The sequence below is a fragment of the Pseudorca crassidens genome, chromosome 18 (genome assembly GCF_039906515.1).
Source record: "Pseudorca crassidens isolate mPseCra1 chromosome 18, mPseCra1.hap1, whole genome shotgun sequence".
In the NCBI taxonomy this organism is placed as follows: Eukaryota; Metazoa; Chordata; class Mammalia; order Artiodactyla; family Delphinidae; genus Pseudorca; species Pseudorca crassidens.
Window position 1 is genome coordinate 57,040,659 of NC_090313.1, and position 13,550 is coordinate 57,054,208.

At 43.9% G+C, this 13,550-nt stretch overlaps 1 long non-coding RNA gene and 1 pseudogene across 1 annotated transcript in view; both read left to right on the top strand.

Moving 5' to 3' along the window:
• Positions 1–13,550, top strand: part of LOC137211480 (uncharacterized) — a 114,145-nt gene that overhangs the window by 60,061 nt on the left and 40,534 nt on the right. The gene's annotated exons all lie outside the window — the stretch shown is intronic.
• LOC137210872 (nucleosome assembly protein 1-like 1 pseudogene) lies at positions 4,150–5,462 on the top strand (annotated as a pseudogene).

Below are 13,550 nucleotides of genomic sequence, written 5' to 3' on the forward strand. Positions count from 1 at the left end.
TTACACATAGTAGTTTGTACCTCTTAATCCCCTACCCTTATCTTGCCCCTCCCTCCTTCCCTCTCCCCACTGGTAACCACTAGTTTGTTCTCTGTATGTGAGTGTGTTTCTGTTTTGTTATATTCATTTGTTTGTTTTATTTTTTAGATCCCATATATAGGTGATAACATACTGTATTTGTCTTTCTCTGTTTGACTTCTTTGACTAAGCATAATAAGGTCCATTCATGTAGTTGCAAATGGCAAGATTTCATTCTTTCTTATAGCTGATAACACAAAATCTTTAGCAAGCTAGAGATTCTTTACATTTAAAAATATTTAGTTCCTATATTTCACACTAATAAATGAAGACAGAGACACTTGGAAAAACCATATGGGAGGTTGCTGGTGAGGTGACACCGAGCATCTTCATCTTGTTCCAGGGAGCAGTCTGCACCATGGCTCTAGTTGTCTTTTCAGTAGTTGAAAATGGTTTCATCCCTTGCAGCCTTGGTAGTCTTTAGTTTTATTGATTGAGTTAATACTTCTTTATCTACTAAAGTAGAATGGATTTTTTAAAGTCCTTTTTGTCATGACAGGAATGTATCCAAGTGGATTCTATTAACTAAATATTTTGTTTTAAAAGTATCTAAGTAGTATTGGGGAATCCTCTTCTTGAAATTTCTAGTTAGCTTTTATAAGAACTGATTTTTTTCCTCTGTTCTTTATAGATCAGGTCATTTGTGGAGGGATCTTATCTTCAAAGGAAGGCTGAAGAGGGGCAGTTGGTTGCTTGACTGATTACTGTACACAGCTTTTCTATATGGGATGTTTTATTTCACATTCTTGAATTAATCTTTTTTAATTTACTTTTATTTTACCTTCTTAAACATGCAGCATGTGAGTTCTTTTTTATTTTTATTTTTTAATAATTTTTATTGGAGTATAGTTGATTTACAGTGTTTTGTTAGTTTCAGGTGTACAGCAAAGTTATACATATATCCACTCTTTTTTAAGATTCTTTTCTATATAGGCCATTACAGAGTATTGAGACATCTTGAATTAATCTTTAACTGATTTCTGTTATCTGACATTTTATTCCATTTGGGCTGTTATAACAAAAAGACTGGGTGTTTTAAACAACAAATATTATTTCTCACTGTTCTGGTGGTTAGAAAGTCCAATATCAGGATGCTGGCAGATTTGGTGTCTGGTGAGGACTCCCTTCCTGGTTCATAGACAGCTGTCTTCTTGCTATAACCTAGCATGGTGGAAGGGGCAAGGGAACTCTCCTGGGTCTCTTTTATAAGGGCACTAATCTCATTCATGAGGGCTCCACCCTCACGACCTAATCACCTCCCAAAGCCCCCACCTCCTAATACTATCATATTGGGGGTTAAGGATTTCAGCATATGAATTTGGGGGAACACAAACATTCATTCTATAACATCTGAATTTTGTTTTCTTTCAAATGTTGATTAACTGATTTTCTTCCTCTACCCCGTCACTCTTCTTTCTTCTCTAGCTGAGCGTCAGAAAACTGGTGAACTTACTTTGTATATTGATTCAGATATGAATAGTTTGCGAACTTTCTGAAGGTTTGTATTGCTCATTTTGGCTAAAAATTTTCCTGATACTCCCAGGACCCTGAATTCTTCCCTAATTCAATGAAATGGTCTGTTTTTATATTTAAACTTTGGCCTGCAAGAATAAGGCCATCTTGATAGCGCTAGGAGGTCTGCTACCTTGGACTGTTGCTCAGAAACATATTTCAGTTTTATTTAAAAGCTTTTTTAATGTGTATTCCCCCACAGCACCTTAGCTGAAAATCAGATTTTAGTCTAGAGCCTTATACAGACCAATGTCTCTTTCTTTCTTCCTGTATGCCAGTAAAATTGTGTATTTCATTTTAACCTCAATCTGCCTGTATTTAAAATATAAAGCTAAGATTAAGGATTTCACTACTAGCAACCCCACCTGGACATCTCAGTTTCTAGGTAAAATCTTTTACAGAGACTATTTTATTAGCCCCACAGCTCAACCCTACTATATATGCCAATTTATCCTATTAATCCTTAGCTACAAAAATATCAGAATCATTTACAAGCTAAAGTTTGTTTTAGCTTTTTAGTTTTCTGGGCCTTTTCCATGTTATTTCCATCAGCTGGGGGGAGGAGAGTCTCGGACCTTGGGGACAAAGAGGCTTTAGGACTGTCCACCTACTGTAGCTGGCCCTCTCCTGCTGGTCCCTTGGCCTAAGGCCTTGGTACCTCCTGGTGGAAAAAGAGAGTGAGGCCTGCGGGGAAGAGAGTGCCTCCCCTGGCCATTTATGGTGGGGCTCTGATGATCCTCCTTTGTTGTAAGAGGCTCTCCTGTCTTATCCAGGGAGGAGCAACCTGGGACGCCTTTTGTTGCTAGGTTGGAGGTTGGAGATTCCGTGTCTGGGTGGCCTTCCTCTTTTGGGTGGGGGGATGCAAGATGCCTTGCTACTGTGTTGTTCCTCAGGTCCCGAGGTCCCAGACCAGTTGGCTTTCTTCTTACCACATTTTGCTTTCCTTTGGTGTCTCTTGTGCCATTCGCAGGTTTTATCCTTGTGCTTAGTGGACAGGAGTCAGGAGAATGGGTCTCTACCCATCTTGTCTGAACCGGCTGTTTTTAACCGTATAAAAGGTTTTATTGTATTCACACTTCTTTTCTTATTTATAAGATGGTGCCCTGCATTCAGGGACCATATGTGATTTTCATGCCAGAACTCCAGGACTTATTTATTCTCTGCTCATATACAAAAGCAATGATTGGATTGAAATGCTGTAGAACCCATGAACTACTGCTTGGACCAATTCTGCAGTAGGGACTCAGGATGTCTTAGGACTGGGTTCCAGACTTTACACTCATATTCAGATTTCAACATCCTACTCATGAGCTGGGAAGAAATGTGTAGGTCTGTTGGAATTAGGGGCTGGGGAACCAATGCCATGTACTTCCCGCTCTTTCATGTTAAATAAGGAAAACAGTCTGCCTGCTGAGTCGGAGATCTTTATTGCTTGGAAGATTTTGCCTCACCTGGCCTTCTTGCCTCCCAACAGAAACTTGGCTGTGTCTAGAATTATATTTACCAAAGCAAAGGTCTCAAGGTTAACCTGGACATTACAACCACTGGGCTTCAGGAATGTCTAGTGGCAGGTGGAGAACTAGAACAGAACTAATAGCTTGAGGCGTCTCCTGGGGAAGAACTTAAGCCCCGTCCACTGCTGGAGTTCAGACACAGGCGTGTATTTTTCTTGACTGTTCTCTTTCCTTCACATTCCGTGTCTAACCTCTCCACAGATCTTGTCAACACCACCTTCTAACATGTCCAGAATCCAACGTCTTCTCATTGTCTTCATGGCTATCCCTCCACAAACCAACATCGATGCTCAGTACACTGGCTCACCAGCTGGTCTCCCCTCCCCTCTAGCTCCTCCGCCACAGAACTGCAAGTCAGATGATGAAACTGCCCTGTTTAAATCCCTCCAGTGTTTTCTACCTCACTCAGGGTAAAATTCAAAGTTCTTCAGTGGCCCGTAGGACCCCACATGATCCGGCCTGTGACACTTCACTGACCTCATTTCCTTCTCCCCACCTCGCTTACTCCTGTCCAGCAACGGCAGCCCTCAGACATGCCAGACACCCTCCTACTTCAGCACCTTTACCCTTAGAATCCCCTCTGCCTGTGGTGTTCTTCCCCACGTGTTCACATGGCTGACTGTTTAACTGCTCATGTGGCCCCCTTGTCTACAGATCCTTGTTAACCCAGTTATATAAAATACTTTCTCCACTCCTGGGTTGCTCTCAATCCCCTTACTTTGCTCTGTTTTTCTGTATAGCACTTGGCATCACTTGAAATAGATATGTATTTGTCTCTTTACCTCTTACGAAAACGTAAGCTCTGTGAGAGGTAGGATTTCGATGCGTTCCTTCTGTATCACTTGAACCTAGAACACAGCTTACATGTTAGGTGCTCACTGTTTAATGAATACATGAATGAGTGAATGAATATAGATGATCTCATGCATCTCTTCAAGGTGGAACTGGGAAGCCTCCTACAAGAACTCGTCATAATGAAATGAGGCATGTAAGAGTTTTAACCAAGAGCTGGGAAGGGTATTCTAAAGACTGAGTAATGGCTTTTTTAGCGCCATCTGCTCGCCGCGCCGCCTTCTGCTCCTCCCGCCGCCGCCCTGAGTCACTGCCTGCGCAGCTCCGGCCGCCTGGCTCCCCGTGCTACCCACCGATATTTGGCGTTCATACAACATGGCAGACATCGACAACTTGCCTAGGGTAGTTAAAAGACGCGTGAATGCTCTCAAAAACCTTCAAGTTAAATGTGCACAGATAGAAGCCAAGTTCTATGAGGAAGTTCATGATCTTGAAAGAAAGTATGCTGTTCTCTATCAACCTCTATTTGATAAGTGATTTGAGATCATTAATGCCATTTATGAACCTACAGAAGAAGAATGTGAATGGAAACCAGATGAGGAAGATGAAATTTCGGAGGAGCTAAAAGAAAAGGCCAAGATTGAAGATGAGAAAAAGGATGAAGAAAAAGAAGACCCCAAAGGAATTCCTGAATTTTGGTTGACCGTTTTTAAGAATGTTGACTTGCTCAGTGATATGGTTCAGGAACATGATGAACCTATTCTGAAGCACTTGAAAGATATTAAAGTGAAGTTCTCAGATGCTGGTCAGCCTATGAGTTTTGTCTTAGAATTTCACTTTGAACCCAATGAATATTTCACAAATGAAGTATTGACAAAGACATATAGGATGAGGTCAGAACCAGATGATTCTGATCCTTTTTCTTTTGATGGACCAGAAATTATGGGTTGTACAGGGTGCCAGATAGACTGGAAAAAAGGGAAGAATGTCACTTTGAAAACCATTAAGAAGAAGCAGAAACACAAGGGACGTGGGACAGTTTGTACTGTGACCAAAACAGTTTCTAATGACTCTTTCTTTAATTTTTTTGCCCCTCCTGAAGTTCCTGAGAGTGGAGATCTGGATGATGATGCTGAAGCTATCCTTGCTGCGGACTTTGAAATTGGTCACTTTTTACGTGAGCGCATAATCCCAAGATCAGTGTTATACTTTACTGGAGAAGCTATTGAAGATGATGATGATGATTATGATGAAGAAGGTGAAGAAGCGGATGAGGAAGGGGAAGAAGAAGGAGATGAGGAAAATGATCCAGACTATGACCCAAAGAAGGATCAAAACCCAGCAGAGTGCAAGCAGCAGTGAAGCAGGATGTATGTGGCCTTGAGGATAACCTGCACTGGTCTACCTTCTGCTTCCCTGGAAAGGATGAATTTACATCATTTGACAAGCCTATTTCAAGTTTTTTGTTGTTTGTTTGCTCGTTTTTGTTTTTGCAGCCTAAAATAAAAATGTCAAATATAAAAAAAAAAAAATAATAAAAAAAAAAATAATAAAAAAAAAAATAAAGACTGAGTAATGACTGTCCCTAGGCCCAGTACCCATTGGACACATCTTTGGATCTTTGGAAAACAGTAAGATTGTGCGTAAAATCAGAAAGATTCATTTCCCTGGACTGTTAAACACGGGTAACAAAACAACACTGGTGTAGGGAGCAGAGGAGAGAATTTTCCTCTCCTTTTCCATGTATAAGTTTCCTATTTGTGTGTAACACACTACCAAAACTTAGCAGCCCGGAGCAATACCCGTTCATTATCTCATAGTTCCGTAGGTCAGAAGTCTTGGGTGTGTTCTCTGCTTAGTGTCTCGCAAGGCCAAAGTCATGGTGTCAGTCCGGCTGAGCTCTTCCTTGGAGACTCCGGGGAAGAATCTGCTTCCAGGGACATTCACGAGGTTGACAGGATTCCGTTCCTTTTGGCCAAAGGGCTGAGGTCCTTGTTTTCTTTCAGGGGCCAATTTCAGCTTCGGAGGGCCCGGGCATTTCTTTCTACTTTGCCCCTCCATCTTCAAGGCGGCAACGGTACATCAAATCCTTGTGCTTTATATCTCTGACTTCTCTCTCTTCCATGAGCTGGAGAAAGCGCTGCGTTTAAAGGGCTTATTCAGTTTAAGCTAGGCCCAGCTGGATCATCTTTCCTTTGCCATATAAAGTAACATAATCACAGGAGAGACATCTCATTGTGTTCACAGATTCCACCCACACTCAAAGGGGAAGGGGCACAAAGTGAGGGTCATGGTGAGTCATTCTTCGAATTCTAACACACTCATTTCACTGCACATCACAGCAAAGTTTGGTCCTGAAAGTTTGGTTTCGGGCATCAGAAATGATACTGATGGAGAGGCAAATGTACTTGTGAGACAAATGGTGGATTCCTGAAGACTGTTCAGCCCTGGGGAATTCTAGAGGGAAATGGGATACTTCTGGGAGTGGCAGTACCCTTTCAGCTTGGTAGACCAGTGGCACTGGCAGGAATAGACTTGCTTATGGGCCCATGAGAGCTACCTTGTAGAGAACTATAGAAAGACTTAAGAAATAAAGAATTTCCAAAGGGTAGGTGATCCTGTAGCAGCAGATAGGGGCCACAAATGAATCAAATATGAGTAAGTACTACTGTTCAGGTGACATGTTTGTGTATATCAGGTAGTGAGGACTGGGGAAATTTTCCCCTGTTGGAGCAGATGTTAGTAACTTAATCTGATGAGGTCTTGAAGATCTGATGCATGGCCTTCTGTGGTCTCTCAGTTTCCCATGGATGGGAGACAAGTGGCACACTTGCTGTGATTCACCACTCCCATGCCCCAGCATTGGCTGACCGCATAGACCTACCTGCTGGGCCTCAGAATCATCAAGACTCTGCTTCTGACCACCACTGCCAATGAAATGGGGTTGAAGTCCAGAGTAGAACTCATCTCCCATCCCTGGACTACATTATACCTCAAATTCCAGCCATCCCAGAAACAGAAAATTTCTACTTATTTCTTATTCTAGCTGCAAAATTGCATGCTATAAATGTTAGAGGAATACCTTGACTTCCTCTATTATGTACCATTAGTTGAATCTGACTAGAGAAAGGGAAGTAAGGAGAATTGAAATCTTTTATACATTTTTTTTAGGGCTGTTACTCAGACTTATATGAATTCTGGGATTCTCTTCTCCTAGCAGTCCCCTTTTCTAATGAATGGAAAAGGAATTAAGATGATTAGATGGCAGGAGTACAGACCCATAGAGGATGTAGTAAAGTCATTTGTGCTATTTAACCTTCTTAGAGAGAACTCAGTATGTTAACATTAAGAGGTTGTGCCCTGTTCCCACGGAGAAGCAGAGCAGGCTTAGGAGAGATGTCAGGAAGCTCAAGCGAATGCAAGTTACTGAAAGCTATGTGATCTGTTGCCAAGAGAGGCAGAGGGGTCTCTTGGGTGGTGCGGAAGCTCTGTTTGGAGGTACGAAAAACAGAGAAGGGGCTACTGGAGCCTTGTGTGGTACTGAGGTTTGAACCTTGAAGGTTAACTTTTTTTTAAATTTATTTTTTATTGAGGTATAGTTGATTTACAATGTTGTGTTAGTTTCTGGTATACAGCAAAGTGATTCAGTTATACATATATATGTGTGTGTGTGTATATGTATATAATATATACTTTTTCATATTCATTTCCGTTATGCTCTGTTAGAGGATATTGATTGTAATTCCCTGCGCTCTACATAGGACGTTGTTGTTTATCCATTCTGTATCTATTTACTAGTTTGCATCTGCTAATCCCAAGCTCCCAATCCATCCCTCTCCCACCCTCACCCCCCTCTTGGCAACCACAAGTCTGTTCTCTATATCTGTGAGTCTGTTTCTTTAACTTCTTTATATTGATGTCTCACGGAGGGAGCTACACGTCGCAGCCAGCTCACACACCAGAGATCAGGTATTTCTAGATTAGACAGTTGAGTCAAAGAGAAAAGCCATGACTCAGTCTAAAAGACAATAAACAGAGGTTACCCGTAACCTGGCCTTCCAGAGCCCAGTGGTATAACTCTGACCTGTTTCCCATCACTCCTCATGATCTAGGTGGGAGCCACCCCGGTCTCAAGGATTTCTGGATGGCCGTTCTCTCTTCCTGGTCTGCTCTTTTCTCCCTCTTTGTCTGGTTAGCTATGGTTCAATCCTCAGATCTCAGTTTAAGTGTCATGCCCTGCAGACCTGATCAGATGCCCCAGTTACACACCTGCCTAGAGCCCTGTACTTGGTCTCAGTTACACGTGTACTTTTTAGTAATTCTTACTGAATAATTAATTACTTGTGGAGTTCTTTGTTTAATAAGGGTGTAAGTTCCTTGAGGGCAGGGCTTAGCTCTTCTTCACTTCTGTATCTGCACAGCTTGCCTCCATATTTAACACTCAGGCAGGGGCCCGGTAAACATGTATTGAATGAATGAAAGAACCAAAACACTAGGACATGACCTTTGGAGCACTGGCTATGATGAAAGTGTGCTGCAGGTGGGTCTGTTTTGTTTTTTTTTTAACATTTTATTGGAGTGTAATTGCTTTACAATGGTGTGTTCGTTTCTGCTTTATAACAAAGTGAATCAGCTATACATATACATATATCCCCATATCCCCTCCCTCTTGCGTCTCCCTCCCACCCTCCCTGTCCCACCCCGGGTCTGGTTTTTAGTATGCCTTCCCCCTCCTGTAGTATCTGTCTTCCTGCAGACATCCACCAGTTCTGAGTTCATGTGCGTAGGGCTTACTAGGCTCTCAGTTGGCTGTCTGGTATTTCCCCAGTTAAGGAGCTGAGCTGACATGACCAGGCCTGTTTTATTGTTGGGGAATCTTAACAATGTATTTCTAGGTTCCAGGTGCTGGGAAGATTCTAAATTGGTAACCAAGGTGCTGATCTAGGAAATGTCACGTGCTGTGGAGGTTCTCCTCCGGCTGCTAAAGGAATGTCTAAAATCAGGCCACGTGGCAGATGCTGAGAGGTGGGAGGGAATTGTTTTGTGGTGGTGACGTGGATCAAACAACTGTTTCTGTTTTTTAACAGCAGCTGTGATAGGCATTTTTATTACACGTCTAGAAACTATACACCTCAATAGTACGTGCCTTGCAGGCAAGGGCTCTTCTTGTTGGTTGATTGCGGGTGGGTTGTTGGTTGGTCGGCTGGTTGGTTCATTGTTTGTTTTCTTCTGGTCAAGTCTTGACTTTCTAATTGACTGACGAAGTCATGAGACCCCATTACCTTGCCTGAAACGGGACTTTCTTGTCGGAATTAATCACGTGTGCGTTGGTGCTCCCAGAGAGGTTGGTAGACATCTGATTTCATTCTGAATGCTCCCCAGCAGGCAGCATCACTCAGATCTGTACCCAGAGCCTCAACCACAGTGCATCACAAGTTTGTCCTCCAGACAGGGGTGTGGATCTAAACTGAACTGAATGTGTTAAGAGTATTCACCCGGCCTCTCCGTCACCACCAAGCGTGGACTGGCCATGGAGAAGCAAACCCAAAGCACCTGGCCCCCTTCCTTTCTCTTTGTTTCATGAGTCTTCCTTCTGTCTTCTCCCCTTCGTTCCCTTCTGTTTCTCCCTCTCTTCCCTTCTTTCTTCGACCTTCCCTCTCAGTTTCATTCTCTGCCTCTCCATTTCTCTCTTTCTGCGTGATTCTTTTTATTCTTCTTTCTTTGTCTGATTCTCTCTTCTCTTCCCCCTTCCCTGTGCCATGTAATGGTTTGTAGGTAGTTAACTGCACAAGGATACCTTTCCAAGAAGAGAAATGAGGGTGGAAACCCAGCCTACGCTCTGTTCGCTGAGGCCTAAGCACTGGCATGGGGTTTTGTCTGCCCAGAGGAAGCATCTTTTTCTAAGTTACAAAAAAGCATTTTGGGGGCTAACAGCCGCTCTTTCTTTCCTTAGAATACTCTGAGGGGAAGCAGTCATTTTGTATTTTTCTGTTGACCCAGGCTTCTTCTGAATCTCAACAGGAACCTCCTTTGCCCTTCTTCTCTGACCAAACCCGAGCAGGTTAGCATTGCATTTGTATCAGAAACATACCATTAAGAAAGTCTTTCTGCAGTAGTCTAGTGGTTTCATCTTTTTTTCTGCTGATCCTCTATTTCTGTTGGGACTCTTTTGAGTAGAAGAGCTAACCTTTCCATCTTGTGCCTTAGACGTTTAACTCTAATTTTCTCTTCTCAGTTGTCTACATAACTAAACCCTCCTAGGCTCTTGTTGATCCATTGGCATGGTAGTGTTTATTTAACAGTCGTGTTGGTTCCATGATCTCTGACAGGAAATCTTAGGATGGGATATCTTTGCAAGCTGCGGGACCGTCAGAGGACTGTCGACTTGGAAGTTCACGTTCTTGGAATGCTCTTGAGGTTAAGGTCATTTCTCATTTTCATTTGTACCTGTAGCGTCTGGCATGTTGCTTGGCTGGCGCGAGATAGGCATTCATCAGGGCTGCTGAATGCCCCCAAAGAAGGGCATAGATAAAGCCTCCTTGCACTGAAGGCTGCCTAAGAGACTCATCCCGGTGCTAAAAGTAGCCATTATAAATCCACATCAGGGTGGTGCACTGACGCTCACGGTCAGCTGACCCGGGGTAGAGTGAGGTGATACCAGCGTTAGGCTCTTGGGAAATGCAAGAAACAGGAGCATGTTAGGTTAAGCCAGTTTAAAAACATAAAGTACACGGGGAAAGCCAGTTTCCATAGAGCAAGGCCTCCTGCCAGGTCTGTCAGGTTAGGAGAGCAGGAGAGACTGTTCCTTGATCTCCTGTTCCACCATTGTGGCGACAGCAGTTTTGGTCTGCCTTTTTTGTTCCTACTGACTGACTTCCTGCTGTCCTCCAACCTCCCAGCTCCCGCTTGGTGGTTGGTGTTAGAGTGTCCCTCAGCTCCCGGAGTCCCTCCTTTCTGGTGGCCTCTCTCTGTAGGTACCATCATCCAGCTTTTCAGGAGGGACCTAGCGGGTTGCTGGGCCATGTCCAGCAGAGGACCCACCACACTGTGCAGAGCCCTGTACCAGGCTGCGGCAGGGACAGTGCCTCGTATATGGTGAGCCCCTCAGACAGGGACCGTGGGGGGCAGGTATTCAAGGCTTCCTAGAAGTGGTCAGAGTGCATGGCCTTCATACCTCGTGCTGCTGTCCCTTGAGTGTCAAACCAGAATGTTTTTAAGGGTACAGTACATGGCCTTCATACCTCGTGCTGCTGTCCCTTGAGTGTCAAACCAGAATGTTTTTAAGGGTACAGTCATATCCCGTTCAGCATTTAGTGCAGCTTTTCCCAGGAATACTTTTATGGTACATAAACAAACCCAGTATGGTACTGAAACAGTCAGTAAAGGACAGTGGAGCACGTCAATCAGTAGAGGGAGCATCATCGAAGCTCTTGGCCCCTGGGCACTTGCCAGTCATAGAGACCTAGCTTTGCTTCATTCACAGTCATTTTTACTTGGCTGTGATTTCTTTTTATGTCATTGACTCAAAGGACTGACAAAAGGTGCTAGAGGTGCCTCAAAAGTGCCAAGGGAGAGTACCGCACTGGAGTGTTTCACCGAAGTTTGGGTCTCCTTCAAGAAAATGGTTCAGAAAACAGAATTAGGCCATTAGGGATTGGCAGAAATGCTTTGACATTGTGAAAGAAGGACATCATAAAACTCCCTGCAGCCTGGGAGGACTGACTAAAGATTATATGGGGGGCTTCCCTGGTGGCGCAGTGGTTGAGAGTCCGCCTGCCGATGCAGGGGACACGGGTTCGTGCCCCGGTCCGGGAAGATCCCACATGCCGCGGAGCGGCTGGGCCCGTGAGCCATGGCCGCTGAGCCTGCGCGTCCGGAGCCTGTGCTCCGCAACGGGAGAGGCCACAACAGTGAGAGGCCCGCGTACCGCAAATAAAAAAAAACAAAAAAACCCCCAAAAAAACCCCTGCCACTGAGCAGCCATCTGTCTCCATTTTGGTCAGTCTGCTATTATAACAATGCTACTGTACTGTGAGGCTGTCTTTCACGGAAGATTCCTTGATCTGAAGGAGAACATGTTAAACATGGAGACAAGAGCGATGGGCCAGCTGACAGCATTTCCACCCAGTAGCCTTTCATCACTGGAGCTTGGAATTTAAATCTTGTTTTTGACCTAAGGTGATGATATTGATAGTTTCTATATTTCGCTGTGCTTGATTTATAGACTTTAAGATTACAGAGCGTTCCAACATCCTGATTTATAATTATTAGGAAGAAGACAGACAAACGTTGTTACCACTTGAGCATTGCTGGTGGATAAACTGAGGCATAGAGTAGTTAAGTTTCCAAGTTCAGATAGCAAAGGAGGAAAAATTGGAACGTATCTTAGAGTTACGATCTCCCTCTTGAACAACCAAGTCATCTCCCTTTATCTGTGTGTGTGTGTGTGCGTGTGTGTACTATTTAAGCATTTCACAAAACTGCTATACATGCACACTTTTCTCTTCAGAGACCAGTCTGAATATAGCAAAGAGAACTGGAACCAGCCCTGGGCTGAGTTGTAAGAAGCTGACACCTGGATCCCAAGCCAGTTTTTAATACATGACATCCTACAGTGTTTCTTCTTGCAGCACTCAAGAACTCTTTTCACTAATCATTTTTTATTGGGGGGGGGAAAACATTAAACAAAACCCAAAAACCTCAACAACATAAAAATCTCTGAAACCATGCCAAGGACGCAGACGGCACCAGAAGGGATTGTAGGCGGTGGGGACTCCTCGTACAAAGGAAGCTTGTTAATTTATGCTCTGTCCCCATGTGCTTGTCTCTAGATGGAATCATTTGCAAGAGCTCCGAGTATATTTTCTTATGCTTACCATCAGTGAACACCCTTAAAAGCCATTCAGGATGATAGAAGAGTTTAGTTTAGGTGGGGAACAGGTTTTCAGAGCTCTTGGGAATTTCATTATTTCCACGACTGCACCATACTTTTATCTGTTAACATGGAGACTTATCTAAAACAGTCAGATCTAATCTGCAGGCATGGATATCAAGGAAGGTAGTTATCCCTGCAGCATCCTGGGCTGGCACTAGCTTTGCTTCCCTCCACTTTTCTTTGAGGGAAGTGCTGGGCGTTGACACATTCCCACCAGTCTGTGTTAATCCTCTTTGTGGCTTTTCCACTGCTTCGTTTTTGATACACTGAGCACAGTACCTCCTTCCTGCTGGAATCGAAAGGGCCAACTTGCCTTTAACAGTCAGTGGATGTTAAGAAAAACACTCCTGCCTTACTCCTGTTCCTTGGGGCGATGGTTATAAGTGTCAACCTGGATAGGTATGGCATCCGGTTGTTTGGTGAAATATTAGCCTAGACATTGCTGTAAGGTATTTTTTAGATGTGGGTAACATTTAAATCAGTAAACTTTGAGGAAAGCAGATTACTCTCCATGATGTAGGTGGGCCTCATCCAGTCTGTTGAAGAGGGAGAGCAGGCCGCTGCTGGAAAGGCTGCCCCCAAGGAGGACTGTCAGAGCAGGTGGGCTGCTCCAGGACCCAAGTTTACTGCTACTCGGCCCGAGGTCACAGACTGGTGTGTGGGTGCAGGTGTCCCCCGTGTCTGCCCAGCAGTTCCCTGCTGAGGACGGGGCTGTGCTC